The sequence below is a fragment of the Vitis riparia genome, chromosome 15 (assembly GCF_004353265.1).
Source record: "Vitis riparia cultivar Riparia Gloire de Montpellier isolate 1030 chromosome 15, EGFV_Vit.rip_1.0, whole genome shotgun sequence".
Taxonomy (NCBI): Eukaryota; Viridiplantae; Streptophyta; class Magnoliopsida; order Vitales; family Vitaceae; genus Vitis; species Vitis riparia.
In genome coordinates this window covers 20,441,500-20,460,312 of record NC_048445.1, presented here as the reverse complement: position 1 = coordinate 20,460,312, position 18,813 = coordinate 20,441,500, and positions in this window count along the sequence as shown.

The window sequence follows — 18,813 nt, the reverse complement described above, 5'->3', positions numbered from 1 at the left end:
TTCACTCTGCAAGCGACGCAGGGCAGGTCGTCTAAAAAGGCCTGGGAATGTCCTATCGAGCATGTTTTTGGCGAAATGAGTAATGATTGCCCGTGAAATATGGTTAGGGATCCTGTTTGGGATGACAACTACCGGGTCCGGACTGGACGTCCAGACAAAGGGTAGGACGTGCCACATGTCCATCGGAGGAGTGCCTTGTGAGGCCAGGGTGACTTGCCACGTGTACGCTTAGGGGTGGTTCCTACAATTTTCATTCCTATTTTCTTTAATAAACTAATCATGAGAAAATCATTTATCTTTGTATTCTTTTTCCCTTCTTTACCATTTACCTAGAACCAAATAGTTAAAGTTTCCATAGTATAACAAGGAATCAATTGCTTAATATGTTCCCAAGTGAATTGAGACTTTCATGATTATCAGGTAACAATTGAGCTGTTGAATGTTCAACCCACATAAAGGCATTTGTTTATTATCATGTAATATCTCATGTCTCACATTTTCATCTCTTTGTTTATGATCATGAATATTGTCACCAATCTATTTTACAATCTCAATAACTTGTAAAGAGAATTTGTCAATATTTGGGAAGAACATAGAGACAAGTAAGGTTAATTTGGAGGATCCCGAGGAAAGACAAGATAATTAAGTATTGCACATAAGGATGACAATAGGATGAGGTTTTTTTTCTTCAAATACTTGCCATGCGAACCCCTCATAGAACAAAATTGGGATAAGAATTAAAAGGTTATGGGTGAATTTGAGATTTACTTTATTTTATTTTATTTTATTTTTTATTTTATAACTCAAGTCAAATTCAAGTATTGTCTTATTCTACTTAACCTCTGGCTACATATATAATTAAATAAAAACTATTTTTGCTTTATTTTTTTTCTCATTTTAAACATATAAAATAAAAAATTTTACTTCTCATAAAAATAAATTATAATATTTTTATTTATTAATAAATTATATTTATTTTTAATGTAACTTAAAAATTAAAAATTAAAATTAAACAGGGCAAGGTAAGGCAAGGTTCATAAAATTTCTTAACTCTCCTTGCCCAATTGATCTTTTTTTTTTTTTTTTGGACAATGATGGAAATATGTATAAATAATCGAGACAGGCTACGATGGGGTTGACCCATCCCTTGCATGTATATTTTTGCTATACATTTGATTTGAAAAAATGGAAGGCTTCAAAGGAAAAAGGAATTTTACTTCTAATAAGTCTACAAAATAGTGATTTTGTGCTAACAAATTTTCAAGTTTTGAAGCACAACAAAATTGTTAGAGTATTCTATTTAGTTTTTTTTATATTTCTTGAGTCAACCATGATGTATTATTCTTCAAACTGAAATTCCAAACCTCTTAAGAACTTGTTTGAGATTTTTATTTTTTATTTTTGTCATATATTGGCTTTAACTAAAAGTTGAAGTCGAAGATAAAGTCATAATCTTTAAAAAAGCAATATTGGTTTTATAAAATTTTCATTGAATATAAATTAACTTCTTACATTAAATGAATAGAGTTGTTACAAAAAGTAGTATTTTTCTAACTTTTATGTTAAAGTTCTTTTTTTGGCAGCTTAAAATAGTTTTTACTTGTCAAAAGTTAATCTAAACAAGGCATAAATATTTGCTCCAAATAGTTGTTTACTAACTATAAAAGAAATTCACTCCCAAACAAAGGACTGCCCTCACTCTATCAATTTTCATCAATATTGAAGCTGATGAACCTCAACTGTTTCCACCAAATATATAAGTATACAGCTGATCATCAAATTTATATATCCAGCCAGCAATATTGCTGTTCATTGATGGATTAGTTATGTCACCATCCTACTTACCATCCCAACTGTTTCTGTTAACTATATATGTTGGAAGTATGTCAACTAGTATTTTAATGTGTGATTATTAGAATAAATGATGCTTTTAGTGGATGTTATCCAGAAGATCAAATGGATTACATTTCTCAACAGAAGACAAATCAAAGAATGTAAAGCTCTTTACTGTCCCTTTCTAAGAAATAACTAAGAAAATCTAAAAGGGATAAAATAAAGTATATATATATATAATAATAATAATAATAATAATAATAATAAGAAAAGATTTGTTGGATTGATTACCAAAGGAGTTGATTAAGTAGACAAAATTCGCAAGAACCAAGACTCTATCAAGGAATACAAAGAAAGAGAACAACTAATTTGAAGGTGAAAATAGAAGTCTTGTTCTCATGAATATTTATGATATGTTTGGCTATTGGAAAGTTCGTAGAAAAATACAAGAGAAATAAAATAAGTATAAAGGAAAAAAAAAGTGAATGAAAATAAAAAAAAATATATTTAAAATCAATAAACTATATTTATACATCAAACTATTTTCATATATTTAACTTTTCTATATACAGATTAAATAATTTAAACTATACAAATTTCTTAATAATTTTAATTATTTTTTACTCTTTTTTTTGTATTTTCCTTAATAAAACCAAACATAAGAAAATTATTTTTCTTAATATTTTTTTTCTTTCCTTAGTACTTTCTAGGAACCAAACATAGCCTCAATGACCTTAGACTTGAGTGCTATTTTTCTCATGGTTTTAAATTGTTAAATTTGTATCTAATGGTTTTAAATTGTTAAATTTGTATTTGTATTTTAAAATATAAAATATTTTTTTTGATATTGAGACATTTTTATATGCTTTTGGCCTATACTTGGTCTGGTTTGCTAGATTGTTTACTACTTGTTTTGATATTGTAGTCATTTGTATATGTTGTAGTTGATAGCTAGTTTTATTACATTTTCATTTAGGAGATCATTGATTTTCTATTTAAGGACTTCGGATTTGGAGAGTATGTTAGAAGGATATTTCCTCATTTAGCTACTAGTTGGACATATTTATGTTTTTGGCACTTTGGTTATCATTTTAGTTCATTGGATTGTTCTTATGTTAGGTTTTTAGGCTTGATATATGAATTGAATGTCGACATGGAAAAGAATTAGGATATTATGTTTGCATGGGAAAATTGTGTAGTATCATATCAATTAGGAAAAAGAATTTTTTGTTACTTTCTATATAATAGGCTTTAGTTAACTCTATAGATGTATTTTAAAATTATGAAAACATTATATTCAAAGTGGACAATATTTGTACACTATGATTGTACATATTAGTGCCGATCCTTAACCAAATGTGGAAGTTAACTAATCTATTTGACTTCACAATCCCATGGGATATGAAATATGGCAATGGAGGAGCAAATTGTTATGGATGATATCACAATAGATATACAACCGAATGTAGAAGTCATTCAATTTGTATGGTCTCACAATTTCATAAAATACAAAGAAGATGTTGTGCCTCATGGGTAGGGGGTTTAATGTGAGGCTCCATATTGGTTGGGCAGTGAAGTTCCTAATACTTATTGTGTTTTTCTTAACCATATAGATGGATTTTAAAGTTAGGGAACCTTAAGTCTTAAAAGAAAAATATCTAAACACAAAGAAGTAAGTTTTTATGAACGATATTAGAACTAATCTTCAATCAAATGTGAAAACTAGTATGTTTTTCTAATCTTACCATCTTATGAGACACAACGATTATATGGGGCATGAAGGGGGTGGTTTAGCTATCAAAGTTTACCTCTAACAAGATGTGGAAGTCACTATGTCCCTTTTACCCCAAAATCCCATGAGACTTGGCATATTGCATTAAGGTGGGGGGAAGGGCACAATTGTGAAGTCTTAATGGAGAGAAGTTTTTAGTACTTAATATGTAGTGAATTCATCTTATTTATGTAGGTGCATTTTAAAACTTAGAGACAATATTACATTATTAAATAAAATTATTATAATCCAAAATATCTTAATTATATTATTATAGTTTGCTACCAAGAATATATATATATTTGTAATAAGGAGGATAATAGCTTCTCATTTTGTAATTTTTTTTCCTGCCAAATGAGTAAGGTGATTAAATTATAATAAGAAGTTGATAGAGAAAGATTTTCTTCGGTACTTAGAGAGAGGACAGATGTCCATATAAATATGGACATGGTTGCGCACATTAGTTAATTATAAATTTTGCCTTTCAAATTATTAAAAAAAAATGGTCTTATATACCATGAACTGATTCAAAACTCTCAATTCTCTCATGATTGGAACCCATATGGTTCAAAAGTCAATTTTATAATGATCATATTTTTACAATCCAATGATCAGACAAGGGCTGGCCATGTTTTCTTTTCTTTGTGTCCTTCCCTTTGGTTGGTTTGTGTTTTTCATTATTTTTTGTGTATTTAAGCAAATCAAATTGAAAATAATCATTCCTCCATGCCCCCATTGTAGTCATTTTTTGACAAAGTTGGCTTGGTTTAGTGTTTTTATTTAGAATACAATTGATCTCTACGAAAATTCACTTAAACCGTACACAAAGCTACAATTTGCTTCTTAATTTTGATCGGATTGGGAGGAACTAAGAAATTGAAGCTAAGTTTGATTCCTCGTAAGTACTAAGAAAAGAGGGAAAAAAAAACTTTATGTTGAATAATTAAATCAAAGTTTTGATTAATGCTAGGTTGAATGTTTAAGGTGAATTTATGAAATAATGGAGACTAGCTTCAATGAAAAAAGATCAAAATCCGTCAAGTTTAGACCAAGGAAATCTTAAATGCATATTGTGTAAAAGAATTAATTAAAATTATGAGTAGATCGAGTTCTCTTTGAAAATTTTTATGTCACTTAAACTATGAATCAATTTTATGGTGAAAACCCTTCTAAAAGGTTTAGCCTTTATTTGGAAACTATTCTTAAAAAGAGTTTTAACAAAAGTTAAATAAAAGAAAAAAAAATGTGTTTGACAAACTTTTGATACAAGACAGATTTTTGAGAATTAGTTTTGAAAATAGGCTGTTGAAAATAAAATATTTATGATGCTTTTTTTTTTTGTAAAATGTTTTGAAAAGTAATTAAAAATATGAAAAACACTTTGAAAACTTTTGCATTATAAGTATATGGTACCTTGATTGAAAATAAGTAGAGAATTATTTTTCATATTTGAGTTTCTAAATAGAATTTTATTCTTAAAAACAATTGAGAATTACTTTTGAAATTTTGCCAAATAGACCCTTAATTGCTGTTTATTTTTTAGTGCAATAATTTATATATTGAAAGAAATTTGCATGCGTTCAGGTTTTGGGCATCAACATCAAAGGAGAAACAAGAAGTTGATTTGAGTGAAAGTAGTTCATTTTGGACCCTCTTTTATTTTAGGTGATACATTGAGGATTGGTTTATCAGAATTATGGGATCGTCTCGGTGAAGTTTGCTAAACTTGGTAGTCTCTCATGGATCACTCTTGGAGATGAAGCTGAAATTAAGCTAGTTTAATGTTAAATCCATTAAGGATGAAGCTGAAATCATGAAGTTTCTCACAAACCGATGAAACACTTCACCTTCTCAAGGAGTGTTTGCAAAGGGAGGCATCTTAAATCTTTTTTTTTTTTTTTTTTGTTATAGTTCTCATTTATTTTCAGCAATAAAATTTTATTTGAGAAATCAAAAATGGAACACAGTTTTTATGCTTATTCCCTATAAAGATACCTTCCACTTAGGCACAACACAAAAAAATCACCAAAATATCCTTCATATTTTCAATTGTTTTGAACAATATTTTAAAATAAACACAAAAATAAAAATAAAATAAAAAACCTGTTTTTAGAATAAATTTTCTAATAAATTTTTTTTAAACATATATAGGGGTGGCATTGCACCTCACAATTTTACAACCAAAATCTCACCATCTGCTGATTTCGTAAAGAAAAAAAAAATCCTTCTACAAATCCCATTCCAACTAACAAGCAGTAACTTTCTTTCACCCTTAATCTTAAATTACTCATAAAATATTCCCAAAAGTCTTGTGAAGATTAAAAAAATCAATTAATATATGTATACCTTTACCTTGTGTTCTAAAATTTATAGTAATTAATTAACTTTATGTGCATTGTATTGACTTAATATGCTTTAGTAAATTGTCTATATATTGCTCAATATATAGCTCTCATTGTAGGCAGTGGATGCTTTTGTAAAAGAATTGCAATATTGCAAATATTGACAAATAATTGTAAAAGATTTTCAATAGTGCATATTAAGCAAGCAAGCAAAAAAAACTAAAAAAAAAAAAAAAACTATGGCATTGTGTTGACTACCAAATTTTCAACATAGTACATAAAGATTTTCAACTATTGCATTGTTTTAAAAGTAGACGTTTTTGTAAAAGAATTACAATATTACAAATATTGACTAATAATCAAACAGTGAATGCTTTTGTAACTGTTATTGCGGTCCAACTTGAGCATACCTTGAGTTCTGGGTTTTCAGATGGTGAGGTGGGAGCCTCATCAATGTCGGTAGAAACTAGAGCATAGATGACGAAGGTTTCCTCTTATTTTTGCTAGGGTAATGGATTTTCGTTTTTTGAAATGAGAGCAACAAGTTAGGGTTTTTCAAATTTCCGAAATTAGAGGAAAATGGGGTAGAGAGGTTTTGGAATGAGAGAAAGAGGTTGTTAGGGTTTGGTTTCAAGATGAAGATTCATTCTTGGGAATTAATTCCAATTCCTTTGGTTTGGTGTCTATGCTGGAGGAAGTTTAATTGGAGGAAATTGTTTCTTTTTTTTTTGGTTTTTCATATGTGGAAGCTGAGCTAGAGGGAAAGGGAGGGCATATTAGGCCCAATCAACAAAAAAAAGTGCATGAAGACATAATAATTTTTGGAATGAACATAGCTTTCTTAAATTTGGAAAATTTGGGTTTTAAAATCTTAACTATTTTCAAATCAGGGGCCATAATATACTTTTCCCTTTATTAAAAACTAAAATCCAAACTTAACTAAAATGAATCAAGACAAGTTTAAAAAAACAAAAACCTTGACACATGGAAATAGTTTTACCAATGGATTGAAATAACAAAATATTTAAACCAAAAGGATAAATTAAAACTAAGGACAAAACAAGTTTAAGAATTTGACCTTACCTTTCAAAGTAGCATGTGTGTGGGCCGTATGGTGGTCCACCTTATTGGCCATATGGAGTCCCCTTGATAATACGTGGTGATGTGCATGAATGGCAGTTGTGTGTTGTCACATGATGCCCCTTTGCATGGCTGTGTAATGGCTTTTACAACCAACATGATCACGTACATGGTGCAAAATCCTCAAAGGTGTGGCCTTTGCAATCCAATGAAGGTTTCCTTTTAAATCACGAACAATGCGCGTTGTAGGCCACCATGGATGCATATGCTATGTTGGCTGCTTGTGCTGTTTTTTTAAGAATTTTAATGGCGGAGTGGGGTCCTCATGATGCAAAGTTGTGTAATGGTGTAGTAGAGGGGAATGACAATCCTGTGGTTATAGGGGCTTCCTCGTGTGACCACGTGGCGGGCGACCTTTGCTCCACTTGGCATCCTTCTATCTTTGTCCGGACAAGCATAACCAGATTAGAATGTCCAATCTAGCCTATAAGTATTAGTAGTCGGTTACATTGTGTTACTCTAAGGCTGCACGATACATTCCTAATAGTTTCCTGTCCCACTTCCACGAGCAATCATTCTCCTCATGCCAAAAGTACGCTCGATGGGACATCACCCTATCTTCGCAAGCGACCTGCTACACGTTGCACCATATCACTTGCAAACTAAGGTGACAAGTGAACCATCAGGTCACCCCCATTAGCAATCTCTGCCAACCGCCTAAAGGTGATGATTATTCTGTCATCAACTATGTTGTCATCATGACTGCAAAAGTCAAGAAGCCATCTCAGCACATATGTGACACCGTTCCAGACACTATAAAAGCCCTCCTCCTGCCCAAAATCAAGGTACGCATGCAATATAAACTCCTTCTTTAGCTCCAAAAAGGAGGGGCAATCTCTCGAATTGACATTAATCATCTGATTTAGGCTTCAGATGGTGTGTCCGGACAACCTGTCCGGACATCTTTTGCAAGGAAGAAGGGAGAAGCACCGCTCCCAATTGGTTAGGCTTCAACATTGCATTGTTTGTGGGAACACGAAACGAAAATGTCAACACCCTTAAGAAGTCGGTCATCAGCCATGGGTGATGAAGGTTACTTTGACTGGCATGAGAGTATGGAAAGATGCCAGCAAGAGAGCGAGTAACAAGTGCAAGCCATGCTCCAAGAAACGAGGAGACTTAGGAAGAAGAACGAAGTGTTACGGATTCAGGCGTCTTCTTTAGGCCCTCCCCGTGGCCGACAACTGAGGAGTCAATGAACGAACTCCAAGCAGAACAAGAAGACAACATACCCTAGAAACACAGAGCCCTCCTCTGGCATGCACAGTGTATGGCCTGATGAAAGACCCCTACTTGCCTATCACGCGCCACAAGACAAAAGCTCGAACTCCACTCGTATCTCATCAAAAAAGAGACGCGATAGGAAGTCCCAGCTATCGGATGCAATACGCACAAGGTTAGGACCACAAACGCCCAGTATGGAGAAGCCACATGTAGCTACGGCCCAAGAGGCATATCTTGGTCCCTCAGCTGCACCCGTTATACCAGATTGGCCTCCACACCCACCATTATAGCAAATTAGAGGAGATATGATAGGTAAAGCCCCCCCCCCCCCCCCCCCCAGCTCTATCAACAGGCGGCTGGACGACATGCTCTCCACGCCTTTCAGCTCTAGCATTATCAATTACGAGCCCCCAAGAGGGTTCATCGTGCCAAAGTTCTCCACATATGATGGGTCGAGTGATCCATTTGATCATATCATGCACTACAGACAACTCATGACCCTTGACAAAGGGAATGACGTGTTGTTATGCAAAGTCTTTCCGGCCAGCCTCCAAGGTCAGGCTCTTTCATGGCTCCATCGCCTCTTGATGAATTCCGTCGATAATTTCTGGGATCTATCGGAGGCCTTCGTGGGACAATATCTGTGCTCAGCATGACAAAAAAAAAATATCAGCATCCTGCAAAACATAAAAATGCAGGAGAATGAATCGCTGACAGAATTCGTAAAATTGTTCAAGCAAGTTGTACTCTAAGTAGAATCTTACAGCATGGACGCTATCCTCCAAATCTTTAAGCGGAGTATCTGCCCGGGCACGCCTTTCTTCGAGTCCCTCGCTAAAAAGCCCCTTGTGACTATGGACGATCTGTTCAGACGGGCAAACAAATATTCCATGCTCGAAGACGATGTCCACACAACCACTTAGTAGATCTTGGTCACTAGTCAACCTGCCAAGAATGACGCGGTTAGGAATCCCAAAACTGCAAGCCAACGAAGGCAGTCAAGCAGGGGGCAAGGCGAACGGCGCCAGCCAAACTAGTTCAATTTCACTCCCCCTCAACGTGTCGTATGAGAAACTCCTCCCCATGATTCGTGAGCTATCCGACTTCAAGTGGCCAGAGCCCTTAAAAATGGACATAACCAAGAGAGATTGCAACAGAAAATATGTCTATCACAAAGAGCACGAACATACTACGAAGCAATGCAGAAGTCTCCACTACTTGGTGGAGAAACTTATAAAAGTTAGACACTTGAAACAAGTACATCCGCTCAGAAAGCAAAAGTGGGAAGACATCCTGGGGTCCATCCATCGTAGCCCCCACAACTTCCGTTGGTCTTAGGTTCGTGATCAATTATATCCACGGTGGACCCCTCAATGAGGAATACAGCTCCAAACGAAAGAGACAAAGGCTACTTTGAGCCGCCTCTGTACGAGATCAAGTTAGCTCCGTCTGACATGGATTGACCAACGGGAGCACGCGCCCAATAGACGGGGTAATCACCTTTCCCCCAGTGGACCCCTAACTGAATATTGCAACCGCACTGAGATGTCCTTATCCTAACGTTAAGAATCTGTGACTTTCGATGTAAGACGAATCTTGGTCGATTCAAGTAGCTCAGCCGACCTCTTACAAGTATATGTGATTAAACAAATGGGGTTTTCACCCTCGAATTTAGAAAATCTTGGGCGGATATTGTCAGGATTCAATGGAACCTCTACAACGTCTTTGGAAGACATTGTGTTGCCAGTCCAAGCCGGTCCTGTTACCCTGAACATGCAATTCTTAGTAATGGAGGACCTATGCCCATTCAACGTCATATTGGGGCGTTCCTAGCTGCATGGCATGAAAGTCATCCCTTCTATATATCATCAGATAGTGAGTTATCTCACCAAAGACGGACAGATTGACCTCTATGATAGCCAGCTAGCAGCCCGACAATGCTACCAAGTGGCACGAGAAGTCGGATCCAATGGTGATAACGACCCTCCTCCTGAACCTGCAAGTGTGGTCGATCAATAGTAATTACAATACCCGACGGAGAATGATCCCCCAATAGCCGATCCCTTGTAGACCATTTGGATCTCAAAAAACGATGATCACTTTACTTACGCAAGTTCCCTCTTAGAACCAAACGAGGCATGGCGCCTTGAAGGGACACTTCAGCGGAACAAAGATGTTTTCACATGGACACACTCTAACATGCCCAGGATTCACCCATCGATTGCCTCCCACCGACTTAATATCCTGCCATCGTCAAGACCTATCCACTAGAAGGTCTGATGGTTTCATCCGAATAGACAAAGAATCATTCAAGATGAGGTTGACAAGCTACTGGCAGCCGAATTTATTAGGGAGGTTGAATATCCAGGTTGGTTGGCAAACGTGGTTGTAATCCTAAAAAAAATGGGGGGAATGGCGAGTCTGCGTCAATTACACTAACCTCAACAACGCTTGCCCTAAGGACAGTTTTCCTCTATCGTGAATAGACCAAATAGTGGACTCCACCACCGGACATGGAATGCTCTCTTTCCTAGATGCCTTTTCTGGGTACCATCAGATTCCCATGTACCCACCAGATGAAGAAAAAATTGCCTTCATAATGCCACACAGACTCTATTGCTACAAAGTCATGTCGTTTAGACTAAAAAATATTGGAGCCACTTACCAAAGGTTGATGACTAAAATCTTCAAACCTCTAATCGGGCACACAATGGAAGTATACGTTGATAACATCGTGGTTAAAAGCAGAACCAAAGGCGAACATGACCAACACTTAGAAGAAGTCTTTCACTTGTTGAGAAAGTACGACATGAAGCTCAATTCATCCAAGTGAGCCTTTGGGGTGAGCGTAGACAAGTTCTTGGGGTTTATGGTCACTCAAAAGGGGATAGAAGTCAATCCGGATCAAATCAAAGCTATCATGGAGACATCCGCCCCGAGCAGCAAAAAAGAGCTGCAGCGCCTCACCGGCGGACTCATTACACTAGGATGCTTCATAGCCCAATTTACAGACAAACTAAGACCCTTCTTCCTTATGCTAAAGGGAACCAGCACGACAAGATGGATGAAAGACTATCAGTCCTCATTTGAAAAGATCAAGCATTATCTCACACAACCACCCATCATGAGCAGCCCTTAGCCCGACAAGCAGTTATACATGTACTTAGCAATTTCCAACTGGGCGGTCAGCACTGTTTTGTTTCACTACATATCAAATAAAGAGCAAAGGCCCCTCTACTACATCAGCAAAGCAATGGCCGATGCAGAAACCAGATACTCGAAGATGGAGCAAATGGCCTTAGCCTTGAGAAGCGTCGCTCAAAAACTCTGTTCCTATTTCCAGACCCATCCAATAGTCATGCTCACCAACTAGCCCCTTAGAAGTATTTTGCACAAACCTGATCTATCAGGAAGGATGCTGAAGTGGGCCATAGAATTGAGTGAGTACGGAATCGAATATCAGCCTAGGTTGTCCATAAAATGACAAGTTATGGCTTATTCCATAGCAAAGATCCCCCAACAACCCCCTCAACTCACAGAACCGGGTAGAAATTGAGAACTACCTCCGGAAAGAAAATCTGCTCGAAGAAAGCAAGCAAGCACATAAGGTCTAGATATAGGTTGCCCGCCTCTACAGGCGATCCTTTGGAAGTCTGTACCTTAGATGCTTAAATAATACGGAAACTCAGTATGTGTTAGCGGAGCTGCATGAAGGCATATGCGGCAATCACACAGGAGGACGATCCCTAGCGCACCGTGCCCACTCGTAGGGATACTATTGGCCCACCATGAAGCAAGACGCAGAAGGCTATGTCAAAAAGTGTGATCGGTGCCAGAGACATGCACTCATTCCACGTATGCCATCCAAAGTTCTCAACCCAATAACGAATCCTTAGCCATTTACGTAGTGGGAGATGGACATAGGTGGGGCCCCTGCCCGTCACAGCCACTTAAAAGAAATTTCTGCTTGTGGCCACCTACTACTTTAGCAAGTGGGTAGAGGCAGAAACTTATGCCAACATCAAAGATAAGGACGTCTCTAAGTTTGTTTGGAAAAACATCATCTGTTGATTCGGAATTCCCCAAGCAATTATAGTTGATAATGGGTCGTAGTTTGACAGTGCCGCATTCAGGACTTTTTGTTCGAAGCTGAAAATAAAAAATTTACACTCCATACCGCGATATCCTTAGAGCAATGGGCAAACAAAAGCAATGAACAAAACCCTGCTAACCGCATTGAAGAAAATGCAAGAGAAAGCCAAAGGAAAATGGGTGGAAGAGTTGTCTGGCATCCTATGGGCCTACCGAACAACACCTGGATGACCAACGGGAAACACTCCCTTTGCTCTCGCATACGGAATAGACGCAGTCATCCCCACAAAGATAGGCATGTCCACAGCCCGAACTGCCATGGAGGGTCAGAGGGACGAAAGTCAAGAGCTTGAAAGACATCTAGATTAGGCAGACAAAGTGAGAGAAAGCGCGGCCATCTGGATGGCCTCCTATCAGTAAATGGTTGCTGCCTACTACAACTAGAAAGTCCGACCCCGTGCCTTTAAGGTTAGGACTCTAGTCCTCAAAAAAGTCTTCGAAAATACAGCCAAAAATGGAGTCGGAAAGCTTCAGGCAAACTGGGAGGGATCCTACATTGTCTCAAAGGTCGGTGAATCTGGGGCTTATCATTTGCAAAAATTGGACAGAACACCAATACTTCATCCATGGAATGTATCTAATCTAAAACAATACTATCAGTAAAGGAAAAATGAGTGAAGTACGAAGAAAGACAATGAAATGTTGCATTGGCGGTCATAAGTATGAAACTGTTCTCTACAAAGTGTTAGTCAGATAAATCACGACGAAGTATTAACTACAAAGTAACAAAGAAAAATATGTGTTATGACTCGCCCAGAGAGTCGAACATGGGAAGAATCCCATCTCATCAAGAAGAACCGTCGGGTGCTTTGCCCTCATCATTGGAAGAGAGAGAGGGAATGTCCTAGGTGATGTCGTTCTTCATACAACATCGGTAGCTAAAGAAATACATCTCATCTATTTGTTTTTGGTACTTTGTCTCCAGCTCCTTCTTCTGAGCCGCGAACCCAATCCGAAGCTCCTCCATCTCCTTCTTCAGTTGGGCATTCTCCTATTTGGCCTCTTTACGCTTAGACTCTACGGTTCTACCCTCCTCTCTCAGCTTGTTCGCTTCAGCACGAACCACTTCCTTCTCCCCCTCCGCCAGCTTCAAGGCCTCGGCTCCTTCTGCGGCAGCCTTCTCACCGGCAGCGAGATCGCTCTCCACTCGCTCCAACTTTGCACGAAGCTCTTCACTATAGCTCATATGGTGGGAGATGAAAGTCCTCATGGCCTCAGCAACCTTCAGCCGCTCAAAAAGTAGAGCACGCTAACGTACCATGTTGCAGACTCCGGCTACCACCTGAAAGCAATTACAAAAACAAAATTAAGACCGGATACCAGAGTTCACGATATCATGAAATGAAGAAAGCAACAAATATTACCACTTCCGCAGTCTCCTAAACCGTGCAATCCTATAGTTGTTGAATGCGGGAAACAGCGGAATCGAGCATGCCGAATGGAAGTCGAGCTGAGACAAAAATGGAAGGGTCACCGCCCATATTCACTGAGTCCGCTTAGTAAGAGGGAAGAAGTCCGACATCTTTGTTGAAGACGGCTCAGCATCGGTGAAGCATGGTACCCGTCTCAGCATCTCCATCATTTCCTCCGAGCTGGGAGGAGGAACGAAGTGGAGGCATCCTTCTGATCCAAATCCTCCTTGACAAGAGCCGGACTGCCAGGTGCTCCATCCTGAGTTGGGAAAGTCAATTTCCTAACAGCTAGCACGCTACTAAACCCTACAGTATATGGTGGAGACACTAGCATAGGTGGAACATCTTTCATGGACTCCTCCTGAACCCCCTCCTGACAAGTCCTTTTGGCTGGGGAAGTCCACTTCGATAGCCTCATGTAGGCGTTTGTGATGCCTCTCTTTAAAGTCAGCCCTCAAGTCAGTCGCCATGCCTTCTTCCACCTCCAGCTCATTTATGACGCCGAGTGCTATAGACTCGGTTTTGGAATGGCAAGGGCCCGAATCATTTTGTTCAAAGTCTGAAAGGCTCGAGTCACCTTCTGAATTCGGAACGGGGCTATCCATTGAAGTAGATGCGGAGGGAGTAGAAGTGAAATGTGAGGCAGGGACCGAAGTCGATACCTTAACTGCTTCCACACTAGACTTCTTCTTCTTGGCCGAAGGACATCCCGTGGAAGATGAAGCCTGAACCTTCTCACCCGGAGCCCTCCTTAGCTTCCCTTCTTACTTCTTCTTCTCCCTCTGGTCGAGGTGCTCCTAGCAAGCTTTAGCGTCTGCCTCGCGTGCTTCTTCGTAGAATGGGAGATTCTTCAAGATGTAATGTTCCCCGGACACCACAACCTTTAGGAGCCGCCTAGGAATGATGGGAAGAACATACGATTGAGGCTCCCGGATAATTGCAAATAGGTTTTGAGAATATAGAAGCGTCTGGTAGTTCTTTTCGCTTGAGGTGATCTCGAATAGCTTGTTCAAACGGACGAATGAAGCTTTCTCCACCCACTCCACTAGGCAACCCCTTCTTTCCTTACCTACACCAACCGAAACAGAAAATGTTGACATTAAAAAGGTAGTGGTAGAACAGAAAAAAGGCAAGAGAAAGAGTGTGCAAGGCCATCCCTACTAGGAATTTTCAGCAAAAAGTTTGGGCGAAAGTCCCATTCTTGATGCTCGATTAAGCTAGCCCATAGTCTCCGGACCAGGATATGCCCTTTGGTTCTACCCTTATTCGAGTCGAGAAGACTAGTCACCAACTGGAGGAATGGGATTTGGGCAAACATGCTGAAGATATCCTTTTTGCCCTTCTTAATAATGTTGACGAAGAGGACCTCTAATAGGGAGAGGTCCAAATGAAAGAGCATATTCAAGTTAGGATGAATGTGGGCTGGAGGAATTTGGGTGTAATACAAGAATTGCTTAAAGAGAGACGGGAGAAGAAAGCAGAGCCCTACGTTGAATTGTTCCTTGCTAAAAAAAATGGCACCCTGAGATGTCTTCTCGGTGGACGTCGGATCTCCATCCACTAACTGAACGGAGATACCATTCGGAATGCAGAAGCGCTCGTGAAATTCCTGCCATTAAGGAGCTCGGTAGGCTTCTCCAAACTAGGGCATCCGAAACTTGCGCCTGCCCGACCACCCTTCCTACCTTAACCAGCCACGCTGGTTGAGGCGATGTCCTTTTTCGCAGGCATCTTGGAGCAATGGGCCGAGTTGGACCTGCATGGCACAATGCCGAAAGTTAGAAAGCAGCTATTCTGCCCTACCGCCAAAAGGTAGTGCCCCAAGACATCCAACCGGCTATCATGCCAAACTTAGAGTCTACCTTATTCAAGGCACCAAACTTCGCTCATCAGTCCCCAATCCCAGTCGAGGATTTTCCCGCTATGACACCCTAAACAAACAAATGAAGGGTAAATGACAAGCAGACTCAACAAAACCTTAAAACACAAAAACGACAAAACCTACCCTAATAGGGGTTAGCGGGACACGCCACTGACGAAACCTGCTACCTCAAAAAAGTCACAAACCCACTTTTATAGGCCTCGAAACAGCCATTTTGCTGCTAAGGCTATGCTCACCCCTACTAAAACGTGGCACCTTTATCCGAGGCATCCCATCAAAGTTCCCACAGTCCCTATGTCATTGTGCCCACGGGTTGTGCCACATGAAGGCACCAAGCTTGTGCATGTGTGTGGGTCTTTGCATGTTGTCACTCTAGCATGCTTGTGTGTTGTAGCTAGCCATGTGCGCCAACAACTTGCACAGCATTCTGAAGCATCCATCCCACACATTGCATTTTGCATTACTTACAAGTTGCTCATAAGACCAAGGTGTCACTCACATAAGACCACAGTGTCGACATGCTCAATATGAGGAGTTGACAACCCCCTTCCCCCTTTGCTTCTTCGATACCCACGTCGACTTGGCTTGTAGGTACTCTTGTACTTTATCTTTAAACTACCACAAGGTGGCACCCTTCTCTCAATTAGATTCACTCTCGATCATACCCTTCTAGTGAATCAAAAACTCAGTCCACTTAACCATCTAATATCCCATCTTCCTGTCCTTTAGGATGCTCTCTATGTCCTTGTTAAACTCAAGGTAGTCTTTTTGTTTGCACTCTATTTGGATCAGGATCCTTATGATAGGGTTTTAGGAAGCTTACATTGAATGAGGGGTGAAGCTGCAATCTCTCTAGAAGCTTCAATTTGTAAGTGATAGCACCAATCTTCTTCACAATCTCAAATGGACCATCATATTTTGGAATAAGAATTTTTTGATATTGCCTAGTTTTGATCTTCTTCCAAATCTAGGGAATAAGCTTAAGCATCACTCTATCTCCCACCCGGTACTTTGGTGGTCTTTTCTCTTTATCAGCATACTTTTTTATTCTTCGGCTTACCTTCTCTAGGCTTTCTCGAGCTTCATCAAGTAATTCTTGTTGGGTCTTAGAAAACTGGTATGTTGTAGGACCCACTCTTCATCCTAGTTGAGAAATGGTCAGTACATCCATAGGCATACGTGGTTAGAACCCAATTGCCACCTCAAATGGGCTCCTCCCAGTTGCAGAACTTTGATGCAGGTTGTAAGACAACTAGACTGCATCCATGAACTCAAGACAATTCTACTGTGTAGCTGATACGTAGTGTCTTAGGTATTCTTCCAATAAAGCATTCACCCTCTCAATCTACCCATCCGTCTAAGGGTGATTGGCAATAGAGAACTTGCATTCTATTCCCATCATCTTGAATAGTTCCACCCAAAACCTACTTGTGAATCATGAGTCTCTATTACTCATAATATCCTCAGGTATCCCAATATGTTTCACCACATTGCTAAAGAAGAGTCTCGCCACTTCCTCAACAGGGCATTCATGTGCTACTAAGATGAACCCTACATAATTCAAGAATCTGTCAACCACCATGAAGACAAATTGATACCCTTACACCTTAGGGAATCCAATTATAAAATACATTGAAAGACACATTGCCATGGTCTTTCAGGAATAGGTAGAGAATGCAATAGACCTACTTCCTTCTTCTGCTCTATCTTGTCTATCTGATATACAAGACATGATTTCACATAAGTTTGCATGTCATCCTTCATCATAGGCCAATGAAAAGATCGTGAAATCAAAGCAAATGTCCTCTTTTCTTCGAGGTGACTAGCACACTTTGTATCTTATGTTTCCTTCAGCAACTCTTGTCTTAATTTGTTGGAAGGAACATATAGATTCCTTCCAACATAATATAGTAGTTCGTCTTTCAACCGTAGTATTTAATGGTGTCTTCCTTCACTTGATCCACTAGTTTATTGTATGCAGAATCTTGTGGAGCTTCCTGCTTCACCCTAGTAATGAAATCTGCCACAAATCTAGATAAGGATCCCACAAATTCCATCACCTCTTTCTAACTCAAGGCATCTACAACTTGGTTATGCCTACTCGCTCTATATACCCACACAAAGTCGAAGTCTGCCAAGAACTCTTGCCATAGAGCTTGCTTAGCAGTCAGTTTCTTTTAAGTCGTAAAGAATGTGTTAGCCACATTGTTTGTCACCACCATGAACTTAGTGTCCATCAGGTAATGCTTCCAAGTCTCAAGACAGTGGATGACTGCAGTTATCACTTTCTCATACATAGAGTATCTCTACTCCACTGCATCTAACTTTCAACTCTCAAATACCACTGAGTGTTTTTCCTATATTAGCACACCTCCTAAAGCCTTGTATGATGCATCGGTCTGCACCTCAAAAAGAAGCTCAAGGTCTAGTAGTCTCAACACTAGCTGTAAGATTATTGCCTCTTTGAGCCTCTAGAAGGCAGTCTACCACTTTAGTTCCCACCTTCATTCCCTTTCTTTCTTTAGCAAGTCAGTGAGAAGGATGGCTATCTTGGAGTAGCCCTCAATAAACCGCTTGTAGTAGTTAGCTAATCCGAGGAAAAAACGTAGTTTTGTTACCTTCATGAAGGCAGGCCAATCCCAGATTATTGCCACCTGGATCCATCATTCCTTATTTTCTTCTTAGACACCAAGTGCCCTAGAAACTTGACCTCAATCTATGCAAACTCACACTTCTCCTTCTTCACATACAACCACTTCTCTTTTAGTCTCTACAATACCTTCCCAAGGTGGACTAAATGATCCTGTAGAGTTTGGTTGTAGATTACGATATCATCTAAGTATAGCACCATGAATGAATCTAAGAAGTCAAATAAGACATCATTCATGAGATTACAAAACGTGGCAGGAGCATTCATTAGCCTGAAAGGCATAACTAAGAACTCATGGCTCTCATATCGAGTCACACAAGTAGTCTTGAACTCAACTCCCTTAGTAATGCAAACTTACCAATATCTCAATCGCAGATCTAACTTTGTGAAGTATTTAACCTTAGTCA